Raw genomic sequence first — 20,922 nt, 5'->3', positions numbered from 1 at the left:
TGCGTGGAGCCTGCTTCTCCCTCTGCCTGAGTCTCTCTCTCTCTCTCTCTCTCTCTCTCTCTGTGTCTCTCATGAATAAATTTAAAAAATCTTAAAAAAAACAAAAACAAAAACAAAAACACCACCATTACTATTATCCTCTTTTCTCAAAAATAAGCAAATTTAAATTTTCCCCTTTTTCCCCCTGTCATGACCAGGGCCAGAGACAGGAATCTACATTCTCCTGGATTCACACTGTCTCCTCCAGGTAACTCAGAACACAACTAATATCTGAAAAACAAAAACTCTCCATCTCATGTTCTCAGGGACCCACATAACTTTCCTCAAGGCTTTGATGTGAAATGCACCCTTCATCCCTGACTCTGCTAACTCCCATCATTCCCAGGGCCACCCACACAACTACTGATATTTAGACATTACACGTAAGTCCCACCAACTCTTTTCTTTGGTTCTTATCAAGGACTGTCACACTTTGGGTTTCATCATCACACAGAACTAAATACAGTTATGTTTACTCTAAAATCTGCATAATAGGGGTGCCTGGGTGGCTCAGTGGGTTAAGTGGCTGACTCTTGATTTTGGCTCAGGTCATGATTCCACAATTGTAAGATCCAGCCCCACCCCGGCTGAGCGTGGAGCCTGCTTAAGATTCTCTTTCTCCCTCTCTCTCTGCCCCTCCTCCACCTTGTGTGCTCTCTAAAATAAATAAATAAATAATCAAACAAACAAACAAACTGCACAATATAATCTTATCCTGGTCTTTGACTTTTGCTGCCCTTTCTTTACAGTGCATTAATTGCTTCGTTTCACTTTCCCTTGGCTTAATCTAGACCAGTTTTCTTCTTTCTTTCTTTCTTTCTTTTTCTTTCTTTCTTTCTTTCTTTCTTTCTTTTCTTTCTTTCTCTTTCTTTCTTTCCTTCTTCTTTTCTTTTTTTTTTTTTAAAGATTTTATTTATTTATTTGAGAGAAAGACAGAGAGCAAGAGCAGAGGGAGGGGCAGAGGGAGAGGCAGAAACAGATGCTCTGCCTGCTGAGTGGGGACCCTATTGTGGGGCCTGACCCAGGACTCCGAGATCATGACTTCAGCCCAAGTCAGATGCTTAGCCAACTCAGCCACCCAAGCGCCCCTAAACCTCTTCTTTCTAACATGGTAGCCACATGTGGCTATTTACACTTAAATTTTTTTAAATTAATAATTCATTTGCTCACTATCCACATGAGGCAAGTGGCTTGAGAACACTTCCAACATTGTAGACGACTCCCTATTAGACAAAGCTAGTAGATTATTGCCAGCCATTCTAAAGACAGTGGCTCCAGGACCCCTCATTCTCTTGACTTTCTAATATTCCTGCCTCACTTTTTCCCTGTCTGTAAGCCTATTACTCTCTTTGATTCTGACCCTGTACTGGCAACACTGCTACCCAGGGCCATAGAGGCTGAATGAACCTACCATATCTATTCATTCCCTAATAGCTGCTCCCTCCACAAGGGAGTGGCTCCTTTCCTAGGGTGACCACGTTGTTTATTTTTGCCCAGGAGAATCTGGATGACGCCTGCTGTACAGACACAGCATCCTGTTATAATCTGTTCATTTGCAAAAAAGTGTGCTCATTCAGACCATAAATTATAGAGTTGTCTTATCTTTGTATAGTAGCCCTATCACACCATTCCACACTTAGGAGACTATCCCAATCACACGGACCACACCTCTGAACCCACTACTCTTAGATTACCCCACTTTTTATCTGAGATTGTATCTTCGATCCTCCTCTCCTTCCCTGCCTTCTCCAAGACAGAGGTGTCCTGATTCCCTTCCAAAGTTAACCATCATCTGTACGCTTTATCTTCATCTTTCTATTTATTGTCCTACGTTTACTTTCTCAAGAACTTTGTTCCTTCCACTAGCCTTTTATCTTCACTCACCACTGGCTAATTAAACATGTTTATTTCCTTCCCATTGGCTAACTAAATACATTTAAGATCATCCTTACCTTAAAAACAAGCAAACCTTTCTCCTGTTTCTGCTAACATTTAATCTGTTACATATTTTTTATTTTACTATGATTCTAAACTGAAATTGTCTATATTTATTGCCTTCATTTTCCCACCTTCCATTTGTATATTAATTCATTATAATTCACCTTAAATTTAGATTTTCTCAGTTTGCCTTTTATCAACATCCCAAGTTCTAAGAAGCCCTTGTTGATAAATCATGGAAAATAAGGCTTTCTCTGAAATTTCTAAGTCTCTTTCACTTATTCATATCTCTTTGAAGACTTCTTGCAGGGTGTGTTCTACATGTGATTCTTCACCTTACTCTTTCCTCTATCTTGTACATGTTCTTATCTCTACACCTGCAAGGAGAAACTCAAGGATAGTGGGTGTGATGTTCAGTCTTTAGTCTGAGCCTCTCTGGGGCAGACAAACGACCATGGCTAATTATCTATTGTATGGACAGATACATTATTTCTTTCGCACTTCATCCTATTATTGGCTAAAAAAGCCAGAGATATCTTCAATCAAAGTTGTGCTCCCCAGATTCATGTATTTTCAAAGATGGCATGGTATAAAAAAAAAAAGTGAAAGCAACGATGAATGGATTATTTCTCTCTGAATGTCTCTCTAGTGGGAATTTTTGAAAGGAAAGAGTATTAACTAGATCCAACATTCCTCAGTGTCACACCATCAGGATAAATACTCATAATATATTAAGTATAATTAAGTAATATATTTCTTGCCTATTTCTTTACCTTGTACTGGCCATATTGAGGAATTGGCTAGATTGAATATTTACCACTTTTATTCTTCCCTAAAATTTTACTTGGCCTAGGAAAAAAGGTATAATAATTATACAATCTTAAAAATTTTATTTTATTTATTCATGAGAGACACAGAGACACAGGCAGAGGGAGAAGCAGGGTGCATGCAGGGAGCCCGATGTGGGACTCGATCCCAGGACTGTGGGATCATGCCCTGAGCCAAAGGCAGATGCTCAACCTCTGAGCCACCCAGGCATCCCTACATGATATTTTATTAAATGTTATCATCCTGACTAAACACCATGTTTCATTAGTACATAAATAAAAGGAGGCAATTTATAGCTCCCTGTTCAAATGCAAATTCCTCATAGGAGTATCTCCATTGATTTTTTTTCCTGGAATGTCCTTTCTAGATGTTATTTGTTAGAAACGCAGACAATCATATGGTTACAAACAGTGCTTCTTAAACTTAAATGTGCATTTTGCTCATTTGGATTTTGTTAAAATGAAGATTTCAATTCAGTAGCTGTGCAGTTTAGCCTTATACTCTGCTTTCCTAAACAGCTCTTGGGTGATGCTGACATGGCCGGTTCTTAAATAGCAAGGTTGTAGAATGTGATAGGAATATCAGTTGTTCATTTAGGGTTAAAGACAATGAAGTTCACCTTATTCATTACTGTTTCAGTACTTAACGTGGAAACTTTGTCATTCTTGATTACTAATATCTTGAAAGCAGAGAATCTTGTATTTCATGAATTTAACATTAAAAAATTTTAACTACAAATTTATTCAAAAGTAGAGTAGTACAATGAACACCTACAAAAGAAGACCTAGTTTCAATGATCTAGCACACATTTTCTTTAAAAATAGATTTTTTTAGGAGTACCTGGCTGGCTCAGTAGGTTAAGTGCCCAACTCCTGATCTTAGCTCAGGTCTTATCTCAGGGTTGTGAGCTCGAGCCCCACATTGGGCTCCACACTGGGTATGGTGCTTACTTAAAAAATAAACAAACAAACCCAAATCCCCTGACAACTGTAAAAAAATTTAAAAAAAGATTTTTTGAAATTTAGGAATAACTTTAGATTTATATAAATGTTGCAAAGATAGTGCAGAGTTCCATTACCTATTTCCCCCAGTGACATCTTAAATAACTATTGTACACTTGGCAAAATTAAGATAATGATATATTTATATAATACAGAGTTAGCTAAATTCAGACTTTATTCAGATTTTATCATTTTTTCCATTAATGTCCTTTTTCTGTTCCAGCATCTATCTAGGATATTCTCTGGTCTGATTGTTTTTCAGTCTGTCCTTGTTTATGATCCTGACAGTTTTAATATTGGTCAAGTATCCTGTAAAATGTTCTTCAGTTTGGTTTTATCTGTTGGTTTATTTCATGATTACACCAGGGTTATATGTTTTTGGAAAGAACGCCATGGAGCTCTGAAGTGCCCTTTTCATGATATGGAAAGGGCACTTTTCATATTATATCAGAGGTAAATGCCTTTTCATATATTAGAGGAAAATGATATTCATATGACATTATTGATTAAGGTATCCTTTGCAGGTTTCTCCACTGTAAAGTTACTACTTTTCCCTTTCCCTACTCTATTCTCCACAAGAGAGTCACTAAGTCTAGCTCTCCCTTGAGTTAGGGACTGGGGGAGGAGACAGATTAAACTTCATTTCCTATGACAGAAGCATGTATGCATATTACTTGGAATTCTTTGGCAAGAAAGCTTCATCTCTTCATCCCTCATGTCTTTATTTATTTAATCATTTACATCAGTATGGACTCATGCATATTTATTTTATTCTGTGGGTTATAAACCAATACTATTTTATTAATTTTGTTCCAATAGTTTCAGCTTTGAGCACTGGAAGATCTTTCAGGTTAGATTCTGTTCCTATGTTCCCATTTTTGTTTTTTGAGCTCCTCCTTACTGTCTAGCATAACGAGATGCTCCAGGGTCATCTTATACTTCTCCCATCCCAGCTTTATAATGAGCCATTTCTCCAAGAAGTCCTGATTTCTAATATTGGAGGATGGTATTAAGAAGCCAAGATCTGGATATAGATGTAGCACATACACTACAACATTGTTCCCAGTCTCCTCTGCCACTTTTTCAGGGTAAGCACAAAGATACAGCTTTTCTTAAATTTGTTATTACAAAAGAGACTCTGTTTTGATTATCTTTGAGAAGCAGTATCACCTGGTGGAAAGTGCATGACTTTGGAAATAGTCTTACCTAGATTAAAATCCTGATTCTGCTCAATAAACTGCTTTAATTTTTTCTTTATCTGTAACATAATATATCTGTGGCACACATATTCAATTGTATAGCTAATTGCCATTTCTCTCATTTTAGAGAACAGAACCCCATTTTGTTCAGATAGCGAGTAGACCCTGCCTAGCTGATGGAGCTGAGTAATGATTGATATATGCCAGCATCACAGTCTCATTCACTTTGATGGTTACTAGTTTAGGCATAAATGTCTGTATTAGTCAGCTAAGGTTGCCATATATAGATTGGGTGGCTTAAACAACAGAAATTTGTATCTTATAGTAATGCAGGCTGGGAACTCCAAGAGGGTTCCCTTTTGGCTTGCAGACAGCAGCCTCCCTTCTATGTCCTCACACAAGGAGAACAGCTTGTACTTGAGCCCTCTGGTGTCTTCTTATAAGGGCACTAGTCCCATCACCTTGGGAGTTAGGGCATCAACATGAGAATCTGGGTGGGGTGGAGAGGGGAGGCAAGCATTCAACCTATAACAATGTATAATAAACTTTTGGCCAATGAGATATCTATAAAGAGTCTGGAAGAAGACTTTATTCATCAATAGGAAGAAGTATATGAACATTCTCTCTTTTTGCCTGCTTCTGGAGATTGTTGAGCAATCTCATGACATTTGGAGTGGAGCCATCTGTGACCACATGGAGAGAGCTAATAAAATGACAGAGAAACCAAACTGAAACCATAACATCTTTGAGGTACAAAATTGTTCAAAACTGAAACTGCCCCATCTCTGGACCATTTTCTTTGAGATATTAAATATTCTTTTTGTTTAATCTACTTTCAGTTGGGTTTTGTTACTTGAATCGGAAAGCAACATGATATACCCAGGTTGCAGGGTTACAGTGCATATTAAAAGAAATAATACATAACTGTAATTATTGCAGTGACTGGCACATAGCAGGCACTCAATAGAACTATAATGGTATTTCCTTAATTCTTTTTTTAAAGATTTTATTTATTTATTCATGAGAGAGGCAGAGTATTTCTGTAATTTTATAACTTGCATTTTCCTCATCTAAAGATTTCTGAAATTTGGATTCATTTATGCCTTCAACTTCCTGAGCTCCTGCAATAGGCTAATAGAATTCTTATCCTCTTGGATTCTTACGCGTTGGAGAGAGAGACAAAAATAGGTTGTGATAGCTGAAAAGAAAATTAAAGCAGGGACAGGGTGGTGGAGAGTGGTTTAGGACTGTGAGGAAGCTCTCAGAAGAGGTTTTATCTTCATAGAGACTGGAATGGAATGGGAGAGCAAATTAGGCAGACTTTCCTGCAAAGGAAAGAAACAGCCAGGCATGAGGTGGAAATGGTATCAGAGATCAAGGTTGGTGCTGTAAGAGGAGAGTGAGTCAGTGGATATGATGTCAAGGCTTTTGGGGGTGCTGGTAATCTTGTTTCTTGATCTGGTTGCTAGTCACATGCTGTGTTCAGTTTATGAAAATTCAGCAATTAGTACACTTGTGATATGCACACTTTTCCACGTGTTACACTAACAAGTTATAAAAATTGATGTACTTCTTAAAGCCAAGGGTATCATGGTCTAGCTCTACAAATATCTGTGCTATCTGCATTTTTATAACACCTACAGCAGCAGTGGCCCGTTCTTAGACACTTAAAGTATGATGGACCAAATATGTGCTCCACACTTGTACAAAAAACCCCAAGAGAACTGTACAAACATTTAACAAGTGTGGAACTATTTGTTTATTTGATTATAGAAATAGTTAAGATCTTAACTATTCCTTTCTACTTACTCCAAGAAAATAATCTGGATGTTTCCTTGGGACTCTGTATCTCACAGAGCACTTTCTTAATTTATATTTAATTTATATGGGGGAGATTTCATGTACAACTTCCTTCTCCACCCTTGGGCCCGTTGGGATATTTGGTAACGTTTAGAGACATTTTTGGTTTTGAAACCTGTGTGGAGGGCAGGGAGGTTGTCAAACTGGGGTGAGGTGCTACTGGCATTTAGTGGGTAGAGACCAGAGATGTAGCTAAACATTCTATATGCACAGGACAGCCTCCCACAACAAAGCATTATCTAGCTTCAAAGGACAAAGTGCTGAGGTTGAGAAATCCTGACTTAGATGTGTATCTTTGATTGGAAGCTACCATAATAACTAGAGTCAAGAAAGTCATACGAATTTCAGAGGACCATGGATTTACGTAAACTTCCAAATTAGAGCATGTTGCAGACAATGTAAGTGGAATAACGGACTCTGAATTCTGTCTTCCATTCCCACTCCTTCCCACTTCCCTTCAAACATATCCAGCTCTGTAAGTATGAGTGACGTCCTGTGGGGATGTTGTAAAAGGGTTTCAAATACTGGAAGAATGTCTGGACAAGATGAGCTATTAGTTTCTCCCGACTGAAATCTATGGCTTTTTTTCCTCATAGGAACTTGGTGAGAGAAAAGTGTCATGTGCAATATGCCTTTAAGACTGACAAGGAAAAATAAACTTCTAGTCTCTCTACCCCAAAAGTAGTGTTTTTAGATGAAACAGAAAAATCCTTTAAAAGCTTTCCAATTTACTGAAGTTAAAAAGCAAGTTTTCATTTTTACCATTGAATCCTATGCATCTTGTCAAAACTGGCCTTCCTGGTAACTGGCAAGAAAATAATTTTTCTTTTGGCAGAGGCATTAGGGAAAGTCAAACATCACCGCAAAAATACTACCAATCAATGTACTGTTTGTTCTCAAGGTCAGCACTTTTAGCAAAGATTTCCTGTTCTGAAGTCACCTTGATGATTTAATAAGCAGAATCCAGGAGAACTTATGAGTCACTGGATGACAGCTCCTCCTGACTGATATGTTTTTGATCTGGAGTAGATAATCTTGAAACTTTCTCCCACGTTTCTAAGTCCATGGTGAGGTGATCACTTAAACTTTAATAACTCAGACTTATAAATATCTTATTACAAATGAAATGTGGAGGGATGTAAAGTAGTCTAAAAACTGTTTCAACTTTGAGGCATACTAATGGCTTATTATTTCCACTCAGCCAGAATTAACTTTACAGAGGTCAGTAGCGTGGTCAACAGACAATCTTTAGGACTCAAATATAGATGATCTAGCACGCACCCGCTGTTGTTCTTTAAACTCATGTCCACCCTGGGATAATCCCAGAAATACCTCTATTATTTATTTCCTTTTCTTACCCACCCTTCCAAAGAAGCAGAATGTTTTAAAATTCTTTGTTTCTCCATTTTACTGTGTGGAAGGCAAAATCAAAACTGCCCTAAGGATCCTTGGTTTATTCCCAATCCATTCCTAAAGTGTTTTTAGTTTTGACTAAAATAATCCAGAGATAAAAATGAGGTAAGGGCCATGGATGCCACTTGTTTATTTCCATGGATCATATATCCTGACTTTTCTATTTGTATAAACTAGAGCTAGAGGTCTAGTTCATAGTAGCCAATGTAGCCGCAAGAAAGTCGTGGAAGAACCTCTGTAATGGCAGAAACGTATACATTCAGAAGAGTTCAAGTGATGCAGTGCAGTAAGAGTGGGCCAGTGATTTTGGTGAGCTTCTCTGAACAACCTGATGCTGGTTAGATTTAGGTTAGAATTTCACCTATCATATTCTTTCTCTTAATATTCTTTTTCTAAATTTTTTTTTCTTAAGGGAGGAGAGGTAGTCTTTATAAAATTTCTTTTTTTATGGCTAAACATTATAACTTATTTTGAAAATCCCAGCTTGAAAATTTATGTAATATATATTTGATGATATTTTATCCATATTATGACCCGTACATAAGTACAATTCCTAAAGTGCTTTTGCTCAAAAACTAACTTAAATATACAATTATATCTGTTTTCACATTTGGTACTTAAAAAAACCTCAATAGCCAAGAATAGCAGTATTTTGAACTTAACTTTTCAATGCTGAATTTGAATTTTAGATAGTAAAGCTACATACTTTTTTTTTTTTTTTAAAGCTACATACTTTAAGTCTGGAAGTAATAAATTCTATCATTTGTCATAACCTTTCACCTGGTCTTCCAATGTTTGGGCTAATCTTAATGTAATTAATAGGGTTTAGAGTGAGTCATATTGAAGCTACCTTTAAAGAGGAAGATATTTTCTTTGGCAACATTTAATGCCTCAAAAAATTTTAAAACATGGATTTGGCAATGCTATACTACCCTTGAGTTGTTAGATCACATTGTGAGTTCTTATTTCAAGCTGAGTTTTGTGTAATCATAGATAGCTATTTCTTCCTTAATTCAGACAAATAAAATGAAGGTCCAGAAAAATCAATGTTATTTTATTTAGTGTAAATTTCTTTGGCCTTTAAATATATATATAAATAAAAGATCAAGACTCTAGCTGAGATTAGAGTTGGACGCTTAACTGACTGAGGCACCCATGTACCCTGGCCCTTAAAATATTTTTTAAAAAGTCAGAGTTGCTAACAAGTGATCAAATATAACCTTTTAAAATATTTAATCTTTTCTCTTCTTATTTTCTAATAGGGATGTTAGCAGTGCTTCTCAAGCTTGAGTGGCATCAGAATCACCTTATTAAAACACAGACTGCTGGGCTCCACCAGTTTCCAGTCTGGGAGTCAGGGGGCATAAGAATTTGTATTCTAACAAGTTTCCTGGTTATGCTGATGCTGCAGGTCTGGGATCATACTTTTGAAAACTACTGTATAAAAGCAGAGCAGTAAAAGAAAAGGAAGAGAGCTTGGATAATTCATAAACTAGATAATAAATCCTCAATTACAAAGATGTGTGAAACAACAAGTTCTAATTTAAGAAATTCAGTAACTGAATGATTTCTATCATAAGATTTGTCACTTTAGAAGTAATAACCAATATAATAGGATTACTTGAAACAGGGTTTTCCCCTACTTTACACCTTTTGTAATTTAAGTTTTACTGATGCTGAACATTTATTATTTTTGAAATATTTTACCATTTTATTGATATGTGTTTTCTACAACTGCTATGAGTGCTGCTTTTCGAATCAAGCAAAATATTAGTAAATAATAATGCATCTCACATAATTTGATATACAAAAATTACAGGTTGCTTCCACCTTTTCCTGCAATATAGTCCTGCAAATTATACTAAAAAAATGAAGAAAATCAGATTCCCACCCACTCTCCTCAGAAGTTTAAGAAAACCAAGAGCTTCAGGTTGTCCCTTTTCACCATTGGATGGCACTGGTCTGTCAGTAAGGCAACAGTTGACTCCAAGGTTCAAAGTGGAAAGTAGGCATTTTCAATTTGCCTCAAATAAGTGGAGGCAAAATTTTAGAAAGTGAAAATCAAGTGCTTTGGAAAGTTGTATGAATCTTTTTGGAGGATTATTATCTGTGAAATTAGGGAAATCTTAACTTGCATTTCCACTCTCTTTCTTCCCTTTTTAAAAATAATTCTAAACTTGTAATGAAACTAAATCAATTATCTAGACATTCAGGCCAGACTAATGACTAACTGGACAGTAAATATTTATTTTAAACAAATGAAATTCAGGTTATTATTCCAGCTTTCCCAAACATAGGAAGAACTTTGACTCTTGGGTTTTTAAAGAATACTTCTGTGTCCCAGACAATTAGCTAGTATATAGACAAGGGTCATGTAAATCCTGCTCTGAAGCTTAGGTTAGTAGAAGAGATAAAGAGTATATAGATTACTATAACGTAAGGTAGAAAAATTTAATTGTGGGAATGACAGCTGCAAAAAAGGCTCTGGGGACCTGGGCAGCTCAGAAAAGACAGAAATCACTTTCTGCTAGGGAAATCAGGAGAGATTTAGGGCAGGAAGTGGCACTGGGCCTTCTCTGGCCTTGAGAGGGAGAAGAATCTCTGTGCAGATTGGAAACAGAAGGAAATGACCCATATCAAAGGCATCATGTGCCAGAACATGGACATTGAAGGCAATGAACAAGAAGTTTGGCAGTTTAGTACCTAGACTATATTATGGTGGCAAGGAGGAAAAAAGGACAAAAAGTTGTGCTAAAATTCTGACAGCTTCTGATCAGGGATGCTCTAACACTAGAGCTCCAGGAAAGTTTTCTGCAATATTGTGTAAGATGAAAGGCAGGTGATGGTTTGAACATTAAAGTAATAAGCCAGAGGAGATGGAATGAGGACCAGCACAGGGTAACGGCATGAGGATACATGGGTGAAGGAGGTCTATGAGGATACAACTAATCACTGGCAATGTCCTGTGTGGGGAGGACAGGAGAAGGGGTCAGAAGATACTGAAGTTCTAAGTCCGAATGGCTAGAGGTATGCAATTCTCAAAGCACAGCTTGTAGACATGTTAGGCTTGGATCCTGGGGAGAGATATTAGACAATAAAGAGTAGGGTGCTGTGGCTCAAAGGGAGGCAGGGGTTACACACACTCTGTCCTAAAGGCAGTACTCTCCCAGCCACAGCTGTCACCAACCACTTGTACTGCCTCTGCCTCCCACTCATATCCAGTATGTCTCCCGGTGATGTGTGTACAGCATAGGCCCCTACTGTGCTAGATCAGAAAAAGGAGATGAGAACTCTTGTAGCTTCCTAGAGGTGAAAGAACTCCTAGTAGAGTACTATGGAAGCACAGGAAAGAGATATTTGAAAGGAGAGATGATTAACAGTATTAAAATATGATGATTGACCTGGATGTCTTGCCCATTTTCTCAGCTAGCACTTTTGGGGTGTAAGGAGAGTAGATCTCTGAGACAGTGGGTAAGAGCAATTTAATTTAATGTGATATTTTTAAGTTTTTAACTAATTTATTTTTCATTGAAGAATAATGGATATATAATATTGCATTAGTTTCAGGTGTACAACACAGTTATTTGATATTTATATATATTATGAAATGGTCATCACAAATCTAGACAGTAAGGAGCTCTCATACAAGTTGTTACAGTATTATTGACTATATTCTCTATGTACAACATAGTCTTATATATTTTATAACTGGGAGATTGTATCTCTTAATCCCCTTTGCCTATTTCATCTAACCTCCCAGCCCCCTCTGGCAACCATCAGTCTTTGTCTATATCTAAGAGGTGCTTCTGTTTTGTGTTTTAGATTCCACATATAAAGGAGACTGTATGGTATTTGTCTTTATCTGTCTAACTTATTCGACTTAGCATTATATCCTCTAGGTCCACCCATGTTGTTGCAAATGGCAAGATTTCATTCTTTTTTGTGGCTGAGTAATATTTCATTACACACACACATACACACACACCACATCCATTTATTGATGGATATTTAGGTTGCCTCCATACCTTGGCTTGCAATAAACACAGGGGTGCCTATGTATTCTTGGATAAATACCTAGAAGAGGAATTGAAGGATTATATGGTAATTCTATTTTTAATTTTTTGAGGAAACTCCATACTGTTTTCCATAGTGGCTGCACCAATTTATGTTGTCTTGGAAGACTGTACGTTTCCAGGAATTTATCCATTTCCCCTAGGTTGTCAATTTGTTAGCATATGAATTGTTCATAGTAGTCTCATGATGATTTGTATTTCTGTGGTATTTTTTTTTTTGTGGTATTGGTTTTTTTTTTAAAAAGATTTATTTATTTATGATAGACAGAGAGAGAGAGAGAGAGAGAGAGAGAAGCAGAGACACAGGAGGAGGGAGAAGCAGGCTCCATGCTGGGAGCCCGACGCGGGACTCGATCCCAGGACTCCAGGATCACGCCCTGGGCCAAAGGCAGGCGCTAAACCACTGAGCCACCCAGAGATCCCCTGTGGTATTGGTTTTAACTTCTCTTTCATTTCTGATTCTATTTGAGCCCTTTTTCTATTTTTCTTGATGAGTCTGGCTGAAACTTATAAGAATTTTATCTTTTTAAAGAATCAGCTCTTAGTTTCTTTTCTATTTTTTTTTTTAATCTCTATTTCATTTGTTTCTGCTCTGATCTTTATTTCCTTCCTTCTATTAACTTTGGGCCCTGTTCTTTATCTAGCTCCTTTTTCTTATTTTTTTTTTTAGATTTATTTATTTATTTGAGGAGGGGGCAGACGAAGAGAGAGAATCTCAAGCTGACTCCATGCCCAGCTCGGAGCCTGACGTGAGGCTCAATCTCTCGACCCTGAGATCATGAGCTGAGTGGAAATCAAGAGTCACATGGCTTATCCAACTGAGCCACCCAGGTGCCCCTCTTTTTCTGCTTCCTTTAGGTATATGGTTAAATTGTCTATTTGAAATTTCTCTTGTTTCTTGAGATGGGTTTCTATTGTTATAAAACTCGCTCTTAGAACTGCTTTTGTTGCATCTCATCTCACAGATTTTGGAACATTGTGTTTTCATTTTCTTTTGCTTTCCTCTTTGATTTCTTCATTGGCCCAATGGTTGTTTAGTAACATGTTTTAGTCTCTGTATTTGCATTTTTTCCCAGTTTTCTTGCAGTTGATTTCTAGTTCCATCCCACTGTGGTAAGAAAAAAATGCCTGATATGATTTCAACCTTAAATTTACTGAGAATTGTTTTGTGGCCTAACATGTGAGCTACCCTGGAGAATATACCATGTGCACTTGAGAAGAATGTGTATTCTACTGTTTCTGGATGGAATGATCTGTAAAAATCTATTAAGCCCATCTGATCTAATGTGTCATTCAAGGTCAATGTTTCCTTACTAATTTTGGGTCTAGATATCTATCCATTGATGTAACTGGGGTGTTAAAGTCCCCTACAATTATTGAATTACTGTCAGTTTCTCCCTTTGTGTCTGCTAATATTTGCGTTATATATTTAGGTTGGGTGCATAAATATTTACAAGTGGTATATCTTCTTGTTGAATCAACCTGTTTATCATTATGTAATGCTCTTGTCTCTTGTTATACCATTTGTTTTAAAGTATTTTTGTTGGTATAAGTACCCCAGCCTTCTTTCTGCTTCCATTTACATGGAATATGTTTTTCTATCTCTTCACTTTCAGTCTGTGTGTCTTTAGATCCGAAGTGAGTCACTTGTAGGCAGCATATAGGCAGATCTTGGTATTTTTTATCCATTTAGCCATTCCATGTCTTTGGATTGGAGCAGTTAGTCTATTTACATTTAAAGTAATTATTGATAGTATGTATTTATTGCCATTTTATTCATTGTTTTCTCATTGTTTTTGTAGTTCTTTGTTCCTTTCTACTTTTCTTGCTCTCTTGTGATTTGTGACTTTCTTTAGTGTTATTTGGAATCCTTTCACTTTTTTATTTTTTTAAGCATTTTTTAATAAATTTATTTTTTATTGGTGTTCAATTTGCCAACATATAGAATAACACCCAGTGCTCATCCCATCAAATGCCCCCTCAGTGCCCGCCACCCAGTAACCCCCACCCCCCGCCCACCTCCCCTAGTTCATTTCCCAGAGTTAGGAGTCTTCCATGTTCTGTCTCCCTTTCTGATATTTCCCACTCATTTTTTCTCCTTTCCCCTTTATTCCCTTTCACTATTTTTTATATTCCCCAAATGAATGAGGCCGTATAATGTTTGTCCTTCTCCGATTGACTTTTTTCACTCAACATAATTCCCTCCAGGTCCATCAACGTCAAGGCAAATGGTGGGTATTTGTCGTTTCCAATGGCTGAGTAATATTCCATTGTATACATAAACCACATCCTCTTTATCCATTCATCTTTTGATGGACACCGAGGCTCCTTCCAGTTTGGCTATTGTGGACATTGCTGCTATAAACATCAGGGTGCAGGTGTCCCGGCATTTCATTGCTTCTGTATCTTTGGGGTAAATCCCCAGCAGTGCAATTGCTGGGTCATAGGGCAGATCTATTTTTAACTCTTTGAGGAACCTCCATACAGTTTTCCAGAGTGGCTGCACCAGTTCACATTCCCACCAACAGTGCAAGAGGGTTCCCCTTTCTACACATCCTCTCCAACATTTGTGGTTTCCTGCCTTGTTAATTTTCCCCATTCTCACTGGTGTGAGGTGGTATCTCATTGTGGTTTTGATTTGTATTTCCCTGATGGCAAGTGATGAGGAGCATTTCCTCATGTGCTTGTTGGCCATGTCTATGTCTTCCTCTGTGAGATTTCTGTTCATGTCTTTTGCCCATTTCATGATTGGATTGTTTCTTTGCTGCTGATAAGTTTAATAAGTTCTTTATAGATCTTGGAAACTAGCCCTTTATCTGATACGTCATTTGCAAATATCTTCTCCCATTCTGTAGGTTGTCTTTGAGTTTTGTTGACTGTATCTTTTGCTGTGCAAAAGCTTCACTTTATTTTTTGTGCATCTATTACATTTTTGGTTTGTGGTTACTATGAAGTTCATATATAACAACCTATGCATATAGCCATTTATTTTAACTAGGTAGTCACTTAAGTTTGAATGCTTTCTAAAAGCATTACATTTTTGACCCTGCCCCTTATGTTTAATGTTTTTGATGTGATATTTATATGTCTTATTTTGTGCCTTCTTTAACTAATTATTATAGAAATGGTTGATTTTACTACTGTTGTTCTCTTCTACCTATCTTTTGCTGTCCCTTTTTGTGGAAGCTCAGTTGACCTAATTTCTAGGTCCCCTTCACAGGGAATTATTTCATATATAGTTATAGATTTGTTGTGCCTGTGGGAGGAGGTGAGATCAGCATCTTCCTACACTGCCATTTGAACCCTCCTCCTAATTCTATTTTATTTATTTTGGTTTGCATTGTAGGGAACTTGAAAGGATAATGGGATGGAGGTAGTCTAGAAGAGAGGGAATTTGAACTCTCTTCTCATCTCATCTCTACCCAAATCTACCCTCTCATTCTCTAACCAGCCAGGCAGCATCCACTTGACTGATGAAAATAATTCCCATGAAGGGGTGAGACCTAGAAGTGTTTGGCATAGAGTAGGTGTTCAATAATATTTGTCGAATGAATGAATGAATGCATCAAGGCTCAATCAACTAGAGAGATATTTGCATTTTCAAAAGAGAATAGAGATAAGTAAGATGAATCCCTAATTAGAACTTCTCACTATTTGTCTATTACCATTTCTCAATGTGGGTGCTATTGGCATTTCCAATAAGAAAAATATTCATGAGTGGCCAATTCTTCTTGAAGGTCCTGAAGAATGCTGGAGGTTTAGCAACCCTGGATTTGAGGTATTATATATCAGTATAATCCTAGGCCTTGTGACGACCAAAATACACCTTCCAAACCCCTCAACATTTTCTTGAGACCCATTGCTCCCAGACCAACGCTCCTGCCAGGCAGCACTCTCCCTCCACTTTACTCTCTGTACTTTTCTCCCTGTCTTTGATCACAACATCCCAAATTTTGGAAGATCTCCGTTTTTTAAAAAAAATGAGGAAAAACTATTCCTAATCGGTCACCTACTATCACTTCTTTCTTGACCCTTTCTTGACCAAATCCACCAAGATTCATCTTTTTATTTTCTTAATGATTTGAACACCTCCCTAAAGAATGTTTACTTGTTAATTATTAGCCTTTTGTGGCTTCCCTTGGTATCAAGAAGCCTGCACTCATCTTTCTGAATGGGTTTTGTCTCACATTGTATGTTCCAGCTACAATGAACTCCTTTACTTTTTTTCCCAAAGAACCACGTACCTTTGTCTTCAGGCCTTTGCATATACTCATCTCTACTTAGAACATTCTTCTCCCTCCTTCTCTTCATATCTTCTTTTCACTAATTTATAATTATCCTCAGATCTTGGCTGGGATGTTTAGTGCTGGAGCTCCTTCTGTAGGCTCTATAGTATTATCTGTTCTTTTGTCATTACTCTTCTTACTATAACCCGGTTGGAATTTAGCCATTTACTTGTTTACTAGACTATAAGCACCATGAGGGAAGAACATATCTGTTTTTTTCATGGTTTCCCAATGTCCAGTATGTTGTTTAAAACTGATCAAAGCATTTCTAAACAGTGGTCGTATATGGTTAGTGTCTACAGTTTCTTTTCTTGTGAGCATTATCATATTACCATTAGACTATGATACAAATTCTGATGTTCTAGTTTCTTTTACTCTAATCCCTAACCTTCACATATAATAAAAATTTCAATAATTTTTAATAATTTGAAATAAACAAAAATAGTACATTATCTATGGTATACATTTGATACTTTAAGATAACCTTAACTAAGAAAGCAATCTCTTATCATATATGGACTATATGTTTGAAAAGTATTATTTAGCTCTTAAAATTTGTGGTACTTTGAAAAACGGGAAAAAAAAAGCTGTGATTAAAATATACTCAAATTGATCTAAAGCTCATTTATTATTTCAATAAAGGTTTTTTGACTTTTCCTACATTTGGCAGTTTAAAAAATACCAATCCCTATTCAATGTGTAATTTTTTCCCTATAAATATTTGTATGCTTCCTTCATGAATAAACTGTTTTGTAAAATATAGACCAGTAATTCTCACTCTTATACCTGTCTGATAATTAGATTAACTGCAAAGTTTCTATCATACATATATCTGGGCCTCAACAGTGGGGATTTTAATTTAGCTCATCAGGAATGTCTAGTGACTGGGGAGAATTTAGCCCAAATGAATGTGCATACCTTTTTGTATGATACTTCCTTCTAAGTGTATTATTAAAGAAACTTCTGTTAACAGTTGATATTTCCCCATAACCTATTAATTTTTAGAAATAAAAACGAATGTGAAAGCATATATTTCTAAAATCCCTGGATATAACTGATTTTTCTTATAGGCTTCAATATTTATCATCACCTAATTTATACTTGAATTTACTCTAAATTCTATTATCCAGTTATATATTACAACTCAAGCATAACTCCAATGTTACTGATAATTTATAGACAGTTTAACCTATTTATTATGGGTTGAACTGTGTCTCTCAAAAAAAGGCATGATGAAGTCCTAACCCTCAATGTCTCAGAATGTTACCTTATTTGGAAACAGGGTCTTTGTGGATTTAACCAAGCTGAGGTCATCAGTGTGAGCCCTAATACATTACAACCCATATCTTTATAAAAAGGGGCAATTGGGACATAGACTCAGACATGTGCAGAAGTAAGATGATAAGAAGAGATATAGGAAGAATGTCATGTGAAGTTGGAGGATAGCAGCGAGGCATCTAAAAGGCAAGGAATGCCAGAGATAGTTAGCAAACCACCAAACACTAGGAAGAGGCAAGAAAGAAAATCTACAGATTTCAGAGGGAACAGGGCCTTGCTGACATCTTGATTTCAGACTACTAACATGTAGAACTGTGAGACAATAAATTTCTGCTGTTTTAAGCTACCCAATTTTCAGTACTTTGTTTCAGCAGCCCCAGCAAATACAAATACACCAGTAGATATTAACTGTTCATAATATGATTTGTTATCACTGAATCCTTAAAATGTAGTTTGGTTTTTTAAAGCAAGCTTAATTAGTCAAAGGCCAAATGGAGGCAACCATCAGAAAATCTGTAACTGGAGTGCCCTCTTTAGCAGTCTGGTGAAGTCTATGGATCCCTTCTCAGAATAATATTCTGAAATCTGTAAAATTAAAAAAAACTCTGGATTTTGAATGGAATTCCATTCCAACATTGAAGTGGTTGTCAGAATTTAAGAAACACCAATTTGTGACGCAGTGATATAATGCACTTCATTATCGACCCATTAATAATAAAATCTAGAAGTCTATTAGTGATGGGAACAAATGATATTTTCAGATAACTGTAGTATGATGTGACAATATTTGTGAAAAAGTCACAAGTATTGCTAAAGCTGACGCAGTATCTTTCTTACACTCATAATTTAAAGAAATGCTAAGTTTCAGATAGAGATGAATAAACACAGATATGTAATTTATTCCCAGCTATGTCTAAGGACCCTTTGAATTCTATCTGTGGAGTACTTGGTAGCTGGTGAATCCCAGGTAAAAACAAAAAACAAAAAACCCAAAACAACAACAACAACAACAAACTCTTGAAGAGCAAAGACTGTCAGGAAATTGTTTCTATTTCCATTTTGATAGAATTGGCCTAGAGGACTCTGTGATAGTTGTGTGGGTGCCACTCAGTATCTCCTTTCTTGTGTGTCTCCCTGAACTGCAGAGGAAAGCTAAAGATCACAGGTCATAGACTCCCTTGCAGCTAATGTTCTAAGCATGATTTAAGTTCAATCAATCAGCATTTATATGAGATCTGAAAGAAGGAAGTGAAGTAGAAGCTGTATGTATGCTGTTTTTGCTGGCAAGCCTAGTATGTAGGATGCAGTTGGGGTTTATTACTATTCTAGTGTCTATCACTCGATAGTGGAGGCCAAGAGGCAGGGTCCTGGCACATTTAGTTGGCCATGCATCCTAGTAAATGTGGCATGGTTCTGAACCTGGCAGCAAAAGTAGCATCCAGATCATGGCACTTTCTGCACTGTGGGATTGGCTGTATGGCTTGGAAGTCCTTACTGACAACAAAATGAAGTCTGTTTCCTCAATCTTTCTTATACTTATGCCCTTTCTTTTCTTATCAAATTAATTCCCTGAAATACATCCCTTTTGCTTTAATTCTGTTATCTGAACTCCGACCCATACAGAATACAATTTACATTCCCTTCTATAAAAGACCCATTTCCTCAAGAACTCTGACAGAGGAGGTGTTTTCCATTCTTTACCAAAAAGTATACTTTCAACTTCAAACATCCTGAGGGCAAAATGCTGAATTGCCCACTTTTCTTTGACCAAAAACAATTTTTTCAAATTTATATCACAAAAGCATAATAGAAAATACAAAGAATAGTCCAGAATTTGTTCCAATTCAGCTAGTTACAATCACGTCATAAAGAACTATTGCCTAATAGAGTAAAAATACAGGATTGCTAAAACAGAAAATATACATAAATTATTAGCTATTTCTCCATAAACATACATGACTTGGCCTAATTGTCATACCATTTGAGAATTAAAGCAATTCTTTTCCTATGTGAAAGGAATTTAGGGCAGCCTGGGTGGCTCAGTGGTTTAGCACCGCCTTCAGCCCAGGGCATGATCCTTGAGTCCCCAGATAGAGTCCCATGTCAGGCTCCCTGCATGGAGCCTGCTTCTCCCTCTGCCTGTGTCTCTGCCTCTCTCTCTCTCTCTCATGAATAAATTTAAAAAATCTTAAAAAAAAAAAAAAAGAAAGGAATTTAATATTTAACCCTCAAAGTAAGCTACGTGCTATGTTAGCTTGGTATTCTACTTAGCCAGGAGGTATCACAATGAGGTAAAGTTACTCTAATTCTGGAGGCCAAAATGAAAATCCTAAATTATCATAGAGAAGTTTTATTAACAAAATGAACTTGACTAGGCAGCCAGGGTGGCTCGGCGGTTTAGCGCCGCCTTGGGCCCAGGACCTGATCCTGGAGACCCGGGATCAAGTACGGAGTCGGGCTCCCTGCGTGGAGCCTGCTTCTCCCTCTGCCTGTGTCTCTGCCTCTGTGTCTCTCATGAATATATAAATAAAATCTTTAAAAAAATGAACTTGACTGAAAATTACCTCAATGACTTCGGCAAAATGAAATGGATGAACACAGCAGGAAAATGAATTGGTGTGCCAAAGGTCTGGAGGTCTTACATAGTATGTTCATTCCAAGTGAGATTTCACTGAAATCCCTAGATTGGGTTAGTCATGTTTTTTTTTTTTTTTTTTGCTTTGTTTTTCTGTGATATACACACAGACACAAAACAGGGAAAATGCATATTAGTATAATTAACTAATATTAATAATATGTAGACATATTACTATAAAAATAAATATATTGTATTTGTCCCTCCATTACAATTCTGGGAGAAAGAGAAGGTAATCTTTTGGAAGTTAGAACTTTATTTTTTTTTTAAGATTTTATTTATTTATTTGAGAGAGAGAATAAGAAAGAGCGAGGGAGCAGGGGAAGGGGCTGGGGGGCGAGGCAGACTCCCTGCTGAGCAGGAAGCCAGATG

General features: G+C 36.9%; 1 protein-coding gene across 1 annotated transcript in view; it reads right to left on the bottom strand.

Moving 5' to 3' along the window:
• The window catches only part of DSG2 (desmoglein 2), a 48,237-nt gene that overhangs the window by 25,835 nt on the left and 1,480 nt on the right, over window positions 1-20,922 (bottom strand). The gene's annotated exons all lie outside the window — the stretch shown is intronic.

Source organism: Canis aureus, chromosome 6 (genome assembly GCF_053574225.1).
Source record: "Canis aureus isolate CA01 chromosome 6, VMU_Caureus_v.1.0, whole genome shotgun sequence".
NCBI classification, from domain to species: Eukaryota; Metazoa; Chordata; class Mammalia; order Carnivora; family Canidae; genus Canis; species Canis aureus.
This window is presented reverse-complemented; position numbering and strand designations above follow the sequence as displayed.